Source organism: Cryptomeria japonica, unplaced genomic scaffold, assembly GCF_030272615.1.
Source record: "Cryptomeria japonica unplaced genomic scaffold, Sugi_1.0 HiC_scaffold_335, whole genome shotgun sequence".
NCBI lineage: Eukaryota > Viridiplantae > Streptophyta > Pinopsida > Cupressales > Cupressaceae > Cryptomeria > Cryptomeria japonica.
In genome coordinates, this window is record NW_026729157.1 from 1 (window position 1) to 12500 (window position 12500).

The 12500-nt window shown below is 62.9% G+C and overlaps 2 non-coding genes across 2 annotated transcripts; both read left to right on the forward strand.

The window, feature by feature from the left end:
• Window positions 1-2679: 2679 nt before the first annotated feature.
• On the forward strand, window positions 2680-2798 carry LOC131870522 (5S ribosomal RNA). The gene has a single exon (XR_009368828.1). It is a non-coding gene; the product is annotated as a 5S ribosomal RNA (ribosomal RNA).
• Window positions 2799-10603: 7805 nt separating this feature from the next.
• Window positions 10604-10722, forward strand: LOC131870533 (5S ribosomal RNA). Its single transcript, XR_009368839.1, has one exon. It is a non-coding gene; the product is annotated as a 5S ribosomal RNA (ribosomal RNA).
• The last annotated feature ends 1778 nt before the right edge of the window (window positions 10723-12500 follow it).

Sequence of the window (12500 nt, forward strand, 5' to 3'; positions counted from 1 at the left end):
TGCAGCAGCGATTAGGACATCGACCCCAACTTCCGAATTCGTTTGCATTGACCGCACCAAAGGTGCACGCCTTGGTGTGCACCCTGGAGTGCACTTTGGTGCTCACCTCGGTGCACACTTTGGTGTGCACCTCGGTGTGCACCAAAGGTGCGCACCTTGGAGCGCACCAAAGGTGTACACTTTGGAGCGCACCACATAGGGTCTTTGAGAGGTTGGCGCAGTGCGCACACCAAGGTGGGTGTTGAGGTGCGTGCCGAGGTGGGTGGGTGCTAGGGTGCGCTCCATGGTGGGTGCCAGGGTGGGTGCGTGCTAGGGTGGATTCCAAAGAGGGTCATAGGGTGGGTGCCAAGGTGGGTTGGTGATATAGTGGGTTCAAAGGTGGGTACTAGGGTGGGTTCCAAGGTGGGTCACAAGTTGGGTGCCAGGATGCGTGGGTGTTAGGTTGGGTGCCAAGGTGGGCTCCTGCGTGGGTGGGTGCTAGGGTGGGTTTCAAGGTGGACGCGATGGGCGGGTGCCAAGGTGGGTAACAAGTTGGGTGTTAGGATGGGTGAGTGCTAGAGTGGGTGCCAAGGTGGGTGGGTGCTAAGGTGGATGCCAAGGTGGTTCACAGGGTGGGTGGGTTCTAGGGTGAGTTCCAAGGTGGGTCACAGGTTCAGTGCTAGGGTGGGTGTCAAGGCGGGTGTCGAGGTGCCTGGGTGCTAGGGTGTGGATGCCAATGTGGGTCATAGGGTGGGTACTAGGGTGGGCTGCAATGTGGGTGCCAAGGTGGGTAACATGCTCGGTGGGTTCTAAATTGGGTGCCAGGGTGGGTGTGCACCCACCTTGCCCGAGGTGGGTGCCAAGGTGCCAGTGTGGGTGGGTGCTAAGGTGGATGCCAAGGTGGGTGAGAAGGTGGGTGATAGGTTGAGTGGTAGGATGGGTGGGTGCCAAGATGGGTCACAGGGTGGGTGCAAGGGTGGGTAGGTGCTAGGGTTGGTGTCAGGGTGGGTGGGTGCTAGGTTGGGTTCCAAGGTGGGTGCGAGGGTGAGTGTCAAGGTGGGTCACAGGTTAGGTGCTAGGATGGGTGAGTGCTAGGGTGCAAAGGTGCCAGGGTGGGTGCTAGGATGGGTCGATGCTAGGGTGAGTGGCAAGGTGGGTCCACAAGTGTCAAGGTGGGTGCCGAGGTGGGTGCCAAGTCGGCGACTGCTATGGTGGATGCCAAGGTGGGTCACGGGGTGGGTGCCAAGTTGCTAGGTTGGGTTCCAAGGTGGGTGCCAACGTGGGTGCTAGGGTGCGTGGGTTAAAGGGTGTGTCACAACGTGGGTGCCAGGATGGGTGCGCACCCACACTGGCCAAGACGGGTGCGGGTGCAAGGTTGGGTTCCAAGCCCGGTCACAGGCTGGGTGCTAGGATGGGTGGGTGCCAAGGTGGGCACCAGGGTGGGTGCACCCACCCTGGCCAAGGTGGGTCACGGGGTGGGTCCTAGGGTGGGTAACGGGGTGGGTACTAAGGTGCGTGCCAAGGTGGGTCATAGGGTGGGTGCCAAGGTGGGCACCAGGGTGGGTGTGCACCAACCCTAGCCAGGGTAGGTCACGGGGTGGTTGTCGGGGTGGGCGTCAAGGAGCCAAGGTGGGTGGCAAGTAGCCAAGTTGCGTGCCAAGGTGGGTGTCGGGGTGGGTGCCAAGGATCCAAGGTGGGTGCCAAGGAACCAAGGTGGGTGTCTGGGTGGGTGCCGAGGTGGGAGCCAGGGTGGGTCCCAAGGTGAGTGCAAAGGTGGGTGCCAGGGTCAAGGTGAGTGCCAATGTGGGTTCCAAGGTGCCAGGGTCAGGGTGAGTGCCAATGTGGGTTCAAAGGTGCTAAGTTGGGTGCGAGGTTGGGTGCGAGGGTGGGTGGGTGCCAAGGTGTGCTAGGTGGAAGCCCGGGTGGGTCGGCATCCCATGGGTGTCGAGTTGGGTGCCTGATGGGTGCTTCTTGTCAAGTTTTAGTCGTCGGGACTCATTTCGAGCCTTAGAGGTCGTTTCTTGTCCGGTTGCCCTGTCTTCGACCTGGGAACCCAATTTTGGTCCTCGGGTCCCATTTTTTTTTGTCTCGCATCCCACTTTTGGCCTGTGGCCTTTTCGGGGTCGATTCTCGTTTTGGGCATCAGAGCATGTTTCTTCTCCTAAAACCCAATATTTGTTTATTAAGTCTCGGAACACATTTTTGTTCTCGTGGACCCATCATGGGTCTTGGAACGCATTTGTGGTCCTTGGGTCCCATTTTGCATCCCGAAACTTGTGTTTTGGTGCTTGATCCCTATTTTGGGTGCCCACCTTGCACCAAGTGCGCACCCGGGGCAAACCGAGCGCCTTGGTGCACCGGGGCAAGATCGAGCGTGCACCCGAGGCGCCCCGAACATGCACCAAGGTGCACTCGGCCCACATGTGAGCGCAGGTCGTTGCGCCCGAGGTGGTGTGTGGGCACCGCGTTGCAGACGGGACACTGCACGCACACGACGCCCCCTCCAGGTGCACGCACGTAGGCCGGGCCGGGTGCACACCCGACGCCCTAGCAAGGTGCGCGCACCCGGGCAGGGCTCACACTTGGCGAACGGGGCGCACTTCGCGAGGGAGGGTGTGCACCTCGACGGGGGTGGGTGGCCGGGGTGGATTCGCACGTGGGTCGCGGTTTGCTAAGTACACACTGCGACAAGCTCATAACGGGTGCGATCATACCAGCGTTAGTGCACCGGATCCCATCAGAACTCCGCAGTTAAGCGCGCTTGGGCCGGAGTAGTACTGGGATGGGTGACCTCCCGGGAAGTCCCGGTGTTGCACCCTTTTTTAGTTTTTCGCCGGGCGTCGCAATGCTATTTGAATAAACCTTTTGCCCGTTTGCGTTCTCGTCGGGGCCGGGCCGGGCCGGGGTGCGCTGCCCGCACTACCGCGCGCGCGGGGGGCGACACCGAGCGCGCACCCGAGGCGCCCCGAGCACACAGGCCACGGTGCAACCCGGGCGTTGTGCGCGCACCCCGGTGCGCCCGAGGTGCTGCGCGCGCACCCAGGTGAAATCGGTGTGCACCTCGGCCAGTGCGCGCTCGGTCGAGTCGCGCACGTTGGCCAAGGTGCACGGTGATGTTTCTTACTCTAAGGTTCCGCACCAGACGCCCGGGACAGGTGAGCGAAGCTGGGCGGGGCCGGGTGCGCGGCCGGGGCAGGTGCACGCAGCTGGAGAGAGCTTTGGAGCACACTTCGGAGCGCACCAATGATGCGCTCCATTCAAAAGTTTCCTGAAAAGGCAAAAAAAGTTGAGATTATAGAATTTCCCACTTGAGAGATTGTAAAAAAAAAAAATTTAAAATGAAGGAAACGCGGGTGCCAAGGTGTGCGCAGCCCAGCCAAGGTGTGCGCACCAAGGCGCCCACCCTGGCGAAGGTGCACGCAAGGTGCGCACCCGAGGCAAACCGGACAATTAACCCAACTTTCGACTTCGCGCGCACCTTGGAGCGCACTTCGGAGCGCTCCTTGGTGCGCACCAATCTTGGGCACCTCGGAGTGCACCATGGCGCCCACCAAGGTGCGCACCCGGGGCAAACCGAGCTCCGACTTCGTGCGCACCTTGGAGCGCACGAAAGGTGCGCACCATGGCGCCCACCAAGGTGCGCAGCCCAGCCAAGGCGTGCGCATCAAGGTGCGCACCCTGGCGAAGGTGCGCACCCGGGGCAAACCGAGCTCCGACTTCGTGCGCACCTTGGAGCGCACAAAAGGTGCGCAACCCAGCCAAGGTGTGCGCACCCCGGTCAAACCGAGCTCCGAATCGTGCGCACCAGAGGTGCACGCCATCGTGCGCACCTTGGAGCACACTTCGGAGCCCTCCTTGGTGCGCGCCGATGTTGCGCACCTCGGAGCGCACCCGGGGAAAACAATGCAATTAACCCGACTTTCGACTTCGTGGGCACCTCGGAGCGCTCTCGGGTTCGCACCTCGGAGCACACCGAGGTGCGCACCTTTGATGCGCTGCCTTCACCAATTTCCAGAAAAGGCAAGAAAACATTGAGAAGGTGTGCGCACCGAGGTGCCCACCCTGGCGAAGGTGCACGCGAGGTGCGCACCCGGGGCAAACCGGGCTCCGACTTCGTGCACGCCGCACCTTGGAGCACACTTCGGAGCGCTCCTTGGTGCGCACCAGGGCGCGCAACCCAGCCGAGGTGCCCACCCCGGCGAAGGTGCACGCGAGGTGCGCACCCGGGGCAAACCGGGCTCCGACTTCGTGCACGCCATGGTGCCCACCGCGGCGAAGGTGCACGCGAGGTGCGCACCCGGGGCAAACCGGGCTCCGACTTCGTGCACGCCGCACCTTGGAGCACACTTCGGAGCGCTCCTTGGTGCGCACCATGGTGCCCACCAGGGCGCGCAACCCCGCCGAAGGTGCACGCGAGGTGCGCACCCGGGGCAAACCGGGCTCCGACTTCGTGCACGCCGCACCTTGGAGCACACTTCGGAGCGCTCCTTGGTGCGCACCATGGTGCCCACCAGGGCGCGCAACCCCGCCGAAGGTGCACGCGAGGTGCGCACCCGGGGCAAACCGGGCTCCGACTTCGTGCACGCCATGGTGCGCACCGCGGCGAAGGTGCGCACCCGGGGCAAACCGGGCTCCGACTTCGTGCACGCCGCACCTTGGAGCACACTTCGGAGCGCTCCTTGGTGCGCACCAGGGCGCGCAACCCAGCCGAGGTGCCCACCCCGGCGAAGGTGCACGCGAGGTGCGTACCCGGGGCAAACCGGGCTCCGACTTCGTGCACGCCGCACCTTGGAGCACACTTCGGAGCGCTCCTTGGTGCGCACCATGGTGCCCACCAGGCCGCGCAACCCAGCCAAGGTGTGCGCACCAAGGTGCACGCGAGGTGCGCACCCGGGGCAAACCGGGGTCCGACTTCGTGCACGCCGCACCTTGGAGCACACATCGGGGCGCTCCCGGGTTCGCACCGGCGTTGCGCACCGTGGTGGGCACCTCGGAGCACACCAAGGTGGGCAGCGAGGTGCGCACCTTTGATGCGATGCCTTCACTAATTTCCATAAAAGGCAAAAAAAAAACGAGATTTTAAAATTTCCGTTTTGAAAGATAGTGAGAAAAAGGGAATGCTGGTGCCATCTTGAGCCCGCCCTGGTGCGCAGCCCAGCCAAGGTGTGCGCACCAAGGTGCCCACCCTGGCGAAGGTGCGCGCCCGGGCAATTAACCCAACTTCCAACTTCGCGCGCGCCAGGGTGGGAGCGCACCCAACAACCGGGCCTGGGAAGAGCCAATGCGAGAAACCCCACCAAACGCTCTGACAAAAAAAGAGGGGGCGCTCCAGTAACCCCGCTTCGGAGCGCACCCTGGGCAAACCCAGCCAAGGTGCCCACCCCGGCCAAGGTGCAGGCGAGGTGCGCACCCGGGGCAAACCGGGCTCCGACAACGTGCACGCCGCACCTTGGAGCACACTTCGTAGCGCTCCCGGGTGCGCACCTCAGAGCACACCAAGGTGGGCAGCGAGGTGCGCACCTTTGATGCGCTGCCTTCACTAATTTCCAGAAAAGGCAAAAAAAAAAGGAGATTTTAAAATTTCCGTTTTGAAAGATAGTGAAAAAAACGGAACGCGCGTGCCATCTTGAGCCCGCCCTGGTGCGCAGCCCAGGTAAGGTGCCCACCCTGGCAAAGGTGCGCACCCGGGCAATTAACCCTACTTCCGACTTCGTGCGCGCCAGGGTGGCAACCGGGCCTCGGAAGAGCCAATGCGAGAAACCCCACCAAACGCTCCGACAAAAAAAGAGGCGGCGCTCCAATAACCCCGCTTCGGAGCGCAGCCGGGGCAAACCCAGCCAAGGTGCCCACCCCGACGAAGGTGCACGCGAGGTGCGCACCCGGGGCAAACCGGGCTCCGACAACGTGCACGCAGCACCTTGGAGCACACTTCGAAGCACTCCCGGGTGCCCACCGGCGTTGCGCACCGTGGTGGGCAGCGAGGTGCGCACCTTTGATGCGCTGCCTTCACTAATTTCCAGAAAAAGGCAAAAAAAAATGAGATTTTAAAATTTCCGTTTTGAAAGATAGTGAAAAAAAAGGAACGCGGGTGCCATCTTGAGCCCGCCCTGGTGCGCAGCCCAGGCAAGGCATGCGCACCAAGGTGCCCACCCGAGGTGCACACCCGGGGCAAACCGGGCTCCGACTTCGTGCAGGCCGCACCTTGGAGCACACTTCGGAGCGCTCCTTGGTGCGCACCATGGTGCCCACCAGGGCGCGCAACCCAGCCAAGGTCTGCACACCAAGGTGCCCACCCCGGCGAAGGTGCACGCGAGGTGCGCACCCGGGGCAAACCGGGCTCCGACTTCGTGCACGCCATGGTGCCCACCGCGGCGAAGGTGCACGCGAGGTGCGCACCCGGGGCAAACCGGGCTCCGACTTCGTGCACGCCGCACCTTGGAGCACACTTCGGAGCGCTCCTTGGTGCGCACCATGGTGCCCACCAGGGCGCGCAACCCAGCCAAGGTGTGCGCACCAAGGTGCACGCGAGGTGCGCACCCGGGGCAAACCGGGGTCCGACTTCGTGCACGCCGCACCTTGGAGCACACATCGGAGCGCTCCCAGGTTCGCACCAGCGTTGCGCACCTTTGATGCGCTGCCTTCACTAATTTCCAGAAAAGGCAAAAAAAAACGATATTTTAAAATTTCCGTTCTGAAAGATAGTGAAAAAAACGGAACGCGGGTGCCATCTTGAGCCCTTCCTGGTGCGCAGCCCAGGCAAGTTGTGCGCACCAAGGTGCCCACCCTGGCGGAGGTGCGCGCCCGGGGCAAACCGGGCTCCGACTTCGTGCACTGCATGGTGCCCACCAAGGCGCGCAACCCAGCCAAGGTGCCCACCGCAGCGAAGGTGCACGCGAGGTGCACACCCGGGGCAAACCGGGCTCCGACTTCGTGCACGCCGCACCTTGGAGCACACTTCAGAGCGCTCCTTGGTGCGCACCAGGGCGCGCAACCCAGCCGAGGTGCCCACCCCGGCGAAGGTGCACGCGAGGTGCGCACCCGGGGCAAACCGGGCTCCGACTTCGTGCACGCCATGGTGCCCACCGCGGCGAAGGTGCGCACCCGGGGCAAACCGGGCTCCGACTTCGTGCACGCCGCACCTTGGAGCACACTTCGGAGCGCTCCTTGGTGCGCACCATGGTGCCCACCAGGCCGCGCAACCCAGCCAAGGTGTGCGCACCAAGGTGCACGCGAGGTGCGCACCCGGGGCAAACCGGGGTCCGACTTCGTGCACGCCGCACCTTGGAGCACACATCGGGGCGCTCCCGGGTTCGCACCGGCGTTGCGCACCGTGGTGGGCACCTCGGAGCACACCAAGGTGGGCAGCGAGGTGCGCACCTTTGATGCGATGCCTTCACTAATTTCCATAAAAGGCAAAAAAAAAACGAGATTTTAAAATTTCCGTTTTGAAAGATAGTGAGAAAAAGGGAATGCTGGTGCCATCTTGAGCCCGCCCTGGTGCGCAGCCCAGCCAAGGTTTGCGCACCAAGGTGCCCACCCTGGCGAAGGTGCGCGCCCGGGCAATTAACCCAACTTCCAACTTCGCGCGCGCCAGGGTGGGAGCGCACCCAACAACCGGGCCTGGGAAGAGCCAATGCGAGAAACCCCACCAAACTCTCTGACAAAAAAAGAGGGGGCGCTCCAGTAACCCCGCTTCGGAGCGCACCCTGGGCAAACCCAGCCAAGGTGCCCACCCCGGCCAAGGTGCAGGCGAGGTGCGCACCCGGGGCAAACCGGGCTCCGACAACGTGCACGCCGCACCTTGGAGCACACTTCGTAGCGCTCCCGGGTGCGCACCTCAGAGCACACCAAGGTGGGCAGCGAGGTGCGCACCTTTGATGCGCTGCCTTCACTAATTTCCAGAAAAGGCAAAAAAAAAAGGAGATTTTAAAATTTCCGTTTTGAAAGATAGTGAAAAAAACGGAACGCGCGTGCCATCTTGAGCCCGCCCTGGTGCGCAGCCCAGGTAAGGTGCCACCCTGGCAAAGGTGCGCACCCGGGCAATTAACCCTACTTCCGACTTCGTGCGCGCCAGGGTGGCAACCGGGCCTCGGAAGAGCCAATGCGAGAAACCCCACCAAACGCTCCGACAAAAAAAGAGGCGGCGCTCCAATAACCCCGCTTCGGAGCGCAGCCGGGGCAAACCAAGCCAAGGTGCCCACCCCGACGAAGGTGCACGCGAGGTGCGCACCCGGGGCAAACCGGGCTCCGACAACGTGCACGCAACACCTTGGAGCACACTTCGAAGCACTCCCGGGTGCCCACCGGCGTTGCGCACCGTGGTGGGCAGCGAGGTGCGCACCTTTGATGCGCTGCCTTCACTAATTTCCAGAAAAAGGCAAAAAAAAATGAGATTTTAAAATTTCCGTTTTGAAAGATAGTGAAAAAAAAGGAACGCGGGTGCCATCTTGAGCCCGCCCTGGTGCGCAGCCCAGGCAAGGCATGCGCACCAAGGTGCCCACCCGAGGTGCACACCCGGGGCAAACCGGGCTCCGACTTCGTGCAGGCCGCACCTTGGAGCACACTTCGGAGCGCTCCTTGGTGCGCACCATGGTGCCCACCAGGGCGCACCCGGGGCAAACCGGGCTCCGACTTTGTGCACGCCGCACCTTGGAGCACACATCGGAGCGCTCCCAGGTTCGCACCAGCGTTGCGCACCTTTGATGCGCTGCCTTCACTAATTTCCAGAAAAGGCAAAAAAAAACGATATTTTAAAATTTCCGTTCTGAAAGATAGTGAAAAAAACGGAACGCGGGTGCCATCTTGAGCCCTTCCTGGTGCGCAGCCCAGGCAAGTTGTGCGCACCAAGGTGCCCACCCTGGCGGAGGTGCGCGCCCGGGGCAAACCGGGCTCCGACTTCGTGCACTGCATGGTGCCCACCAAGGCGCGCAACCCAGCCAAGGTGCCCACCGCAGCGAAGGTGCACGCGAGGTGCGCACCCGAGGTGCACACCCGGGGCAAACCGGGCTCCGACTTCGTGCACGCCGCACCTTGGAGCACACTTCAGAGCGCTCCTTGGTACGCACCAGGGCGCGCAACCCAGCCAAGGTGCTCACCCCGGCGAAGGTGCACGCGAGGTGCGCACCCGGGGCAAACCGGGCTCGGACTTCGTGCACGCCGCACCTTGGAGCACACATCGGAGCGCTCCCGGGTTCGCACCAGCATTGCGCACCTTTGATGCGCTGCCTTCACTAATTTCCAGAAAAGGCAAAAAAAAGAAAAAAATGAGATTTTAAAATTTCCGTTTTGAAAGATAGTGAAAAAAACGGAACGCGGGTGCCATCTTGAGCCCGCCCTGGTGTGCAGCCCAGGCAAGTTGTGCGCACCAAGGCACCCACCCTGGCCAAGGTGGGTCACGGGGTGGGTCCTAGGGTGGGTAACGGGGTGGGTACTAAGGTGCGTGCCAAGGTGGGTCATAGGGTGGGTGCCAAGGTGGGCACCAGGGTGGGTGTGCACCAACCCTAGCCAGGGTAGGTCACGGGGTGGTTGTCGGGGTGGGCGTCAAGGAGCCAAGATGGGTGGCAAGTAGCCAAGTTGCGTGCCAAGGTGGGTGTCGGGGTGGGTGCCAAGGATCCAAGGTGGGTGCCAAGGAACCAAGGTGGGTGTCTGGGTGGGTGCCGAGGTGGGAGCCAGGGTGGGTCCCAAGGTGAGTGCAAAGGTGGGTGCCAGGGTCAAGGTGAGTGCCAATGTGGGTTCCAAGGTGCCAGGGTCAGGGTGAGTGCCAATGTGGGTTCAAAGGTGCTAAGTTGGGTGCGAGGTTGGGTGCGAGGGTGGGTGGGTGCCAAGGTGTGCTAGGTGGAAGCCCGGGTGGGTCGGCATCCCATGGGTGTCGAGTTGGGTGCCTGATGGGTGCTTCTTGTCAAGTTTTAGTCGCCGGGACTCATTTCGAGCCTTAGAGGTCGTTTCTTGTCCGGTTGCCCTGTCTTCGACCTGGGAACCCAATTTTGGTCCTCGGGTCCCATTTTTTTTTGTCTCGCATCCCACTTTTGGCCTGTGGCCTTTTCGGGGTCGATTCTCGTTTTGGGCATCAGAGCATGTTTCTTCTCCTAAAACCCAATATTTGTTTATTAAGTCTCGGAACACATTTTTGTTCTCGTGGACCCATCATGGGTCTTGGAACGCATTTGTGGTCCTTGGGTCCCATTTTGCATCCCGAAACTTGTGTTTTGGTGCTTGATCCCTATTTTGGGTGCCCACCTTGCACCAAGTGCGCACCCGGGGCAAACCGAGCGCCTTGGTGCACCGGGGCAAGATCGAGCGTGCACCCGAGGCGCCCCGAACATGCACCAAGGTGCACTCGGCCCACATGTGAGCGCAGGTCGTTGCGCCCGAGGTGGTGTGTGGGCACCGCGTTGCAGACGGGACACTGCACGCACACGACGCCCCCTCCAGGTGCACGCACGTAGGCCGGGCCGGGTGCACACCCGACGCCCTAGCAAGGTGCGCGCACCCGGGCAGGGCTCACACTTGGCGAACGGGGCGCACTTCGCGAGGGAGGGTGTGCACCTCGACGGGGGTGGGTGGCCGGGGTGGATTCGCACGTGGGTCGCGGTTTGCTAAGTACACACTGCGACAAGCTCATAACGGGTGCGATCATACCAGCGTTAGTGCACCGGATCCCATCAGAACTCCGCAGTTAAGCGCGCTTGGGCCGGAGTAGTACTGGGATGGGTGACCTCCCGGGAAGTCCCGGTGTTGCACCCTTTTTTAGTTTTTCGCCGGGCGTCGCAATGCTATTTGAATAAACCTTTTGCCCGTTTGCGTTCTCGTCGGGGCCGGGCCGGGCCGGGGTGCGCTGCCCGCACTACCGCGCGCGCGGGGGCGACACCGAGCGCGCACCCGAGGCGCCCCGAGCACACAGGCCACGGTGCAACCCGGGCGTTGTGCGCGCACCCCGGTGCGCCCGAGGTGCTGCGCGCGCACCCAGGTGAAATCGGTGTGCACCTCGGCCAGTGCGCGCTCGGTCGAGTCGCGCACGTTGGCCAAGGTGCACGGTGATGTTTCTTACTCTAAGGTTCCGCACCAGACGCCCGGGACAGGTGAGCGAAGCTGGGCGGGGCCGGGTGCGCGGCCGGGGCAGGTGCACGCAGCTGGAGAGAGCTTTGGAGCACACTTCGGAGCGCACCAATGATGCGCTCCATTCAAAAGTTTCCTGAAAAGGCAAAAAAAGTTGAGATTATAGAATTTCCCACTTGAGAGATTGTAAAAAAAAAAAATTTAAAATGAAGGAAACGCGGGTGCCAAGGTGTGCGCAGCCCAGCCAAGGTGTGCGCACCAAGGCGCCCACCCTGGCGAAGGTGCACGCAAGGTGCGCACCCGAGGCAAACCGGACAATTAACCCAACTTTCGACTTCGCGCGCACCTTGGAGCGCACTTCGGAGCGCTCCTTGGTGCGCACCAATCTTGGGCACCTCGGAGTGCACCATGGCGCCCACCAAGGTGCGCACCCGGGGCAAACCGAGCTCCGACTTCGTGCGCACCTTGGAGCGCACGAAAGGTGCGCACCATGGCGCCCACCAAGGTGCGCAGCCCAGCCAAGGCGTGCGCATCAAGGTGCGCACCCTGGCGAAGGTGCGCACCCGGGGCAAACCGAGCTCCGACTTCGTGCGCACCTTGGAGCGCACAAAAGGTGCGCAACCCAGCCAAGGTGTGCGCACCCCGGTCAAACCGAGCTCCGAATCGTGCGCACCAGAGGTGCACGCCATCGTGCGCACCTTGGAGCACACTTCGGAGCCCTCCTTGGTGCGCGCCGATGTTGCGCACCTCGGAGCGCACCCGGGGAAAACAATGCAATTAACCCGACTTTCGACTTCGTGGGCACCTCGGAGCGCTCTCGGGTTCGCACCTCGGAGCACACCGAGGTGCCCACCCTGGCGAAGGTGCACGCGAGGTGCGCACCCGGGGCAAACCGGGCTCCGACTTCGTGCACGCCGCACCTTGGAGCACACTTCGGAGCGCTCCTTGGTGCGCACCAGGGCGCGCAACCCAGCCGAGGTGCCCACCCCGGCGAAGGTGCACGCGAGGTGCGCACCCGGGGCAAACCGGGCTCCGACTTCGTGCACGCCATGGTGCCCACCGCGGCGAAGGTGCACGCGAGGTGCGCACCCGGGGCAAACCGGGCTCCGACTTCGTGCACGCCGCACCTTGGAGCACACTTCGGAGCGCTCCTTGGTGCGCACCATGGTGCCCACCAGGGCGCGCAACCCCGCCGAAGGTGCACGCGAGGTGCGCACCCGGGGCAAACCGGGCTCCGACTTCGTGCACGCCGCACCTTGGAGCACACTTCGGAGCGCTCCTTGGTGCGCACCATGGTGCCCACCAGGGCGCGCAACCCCGCCGAAGGTGCACGCGAGGTGCGCACCCGGGGCAAACCGGGCTCCGACTTCGTGCACGCCATGGTGCGCACCGCGGCGAAGGTGCGCACCCGGGGCAAACCGGGCTCCGACTTCGTGCACGCCGCACCTTGGAGCACACTTCGGAGC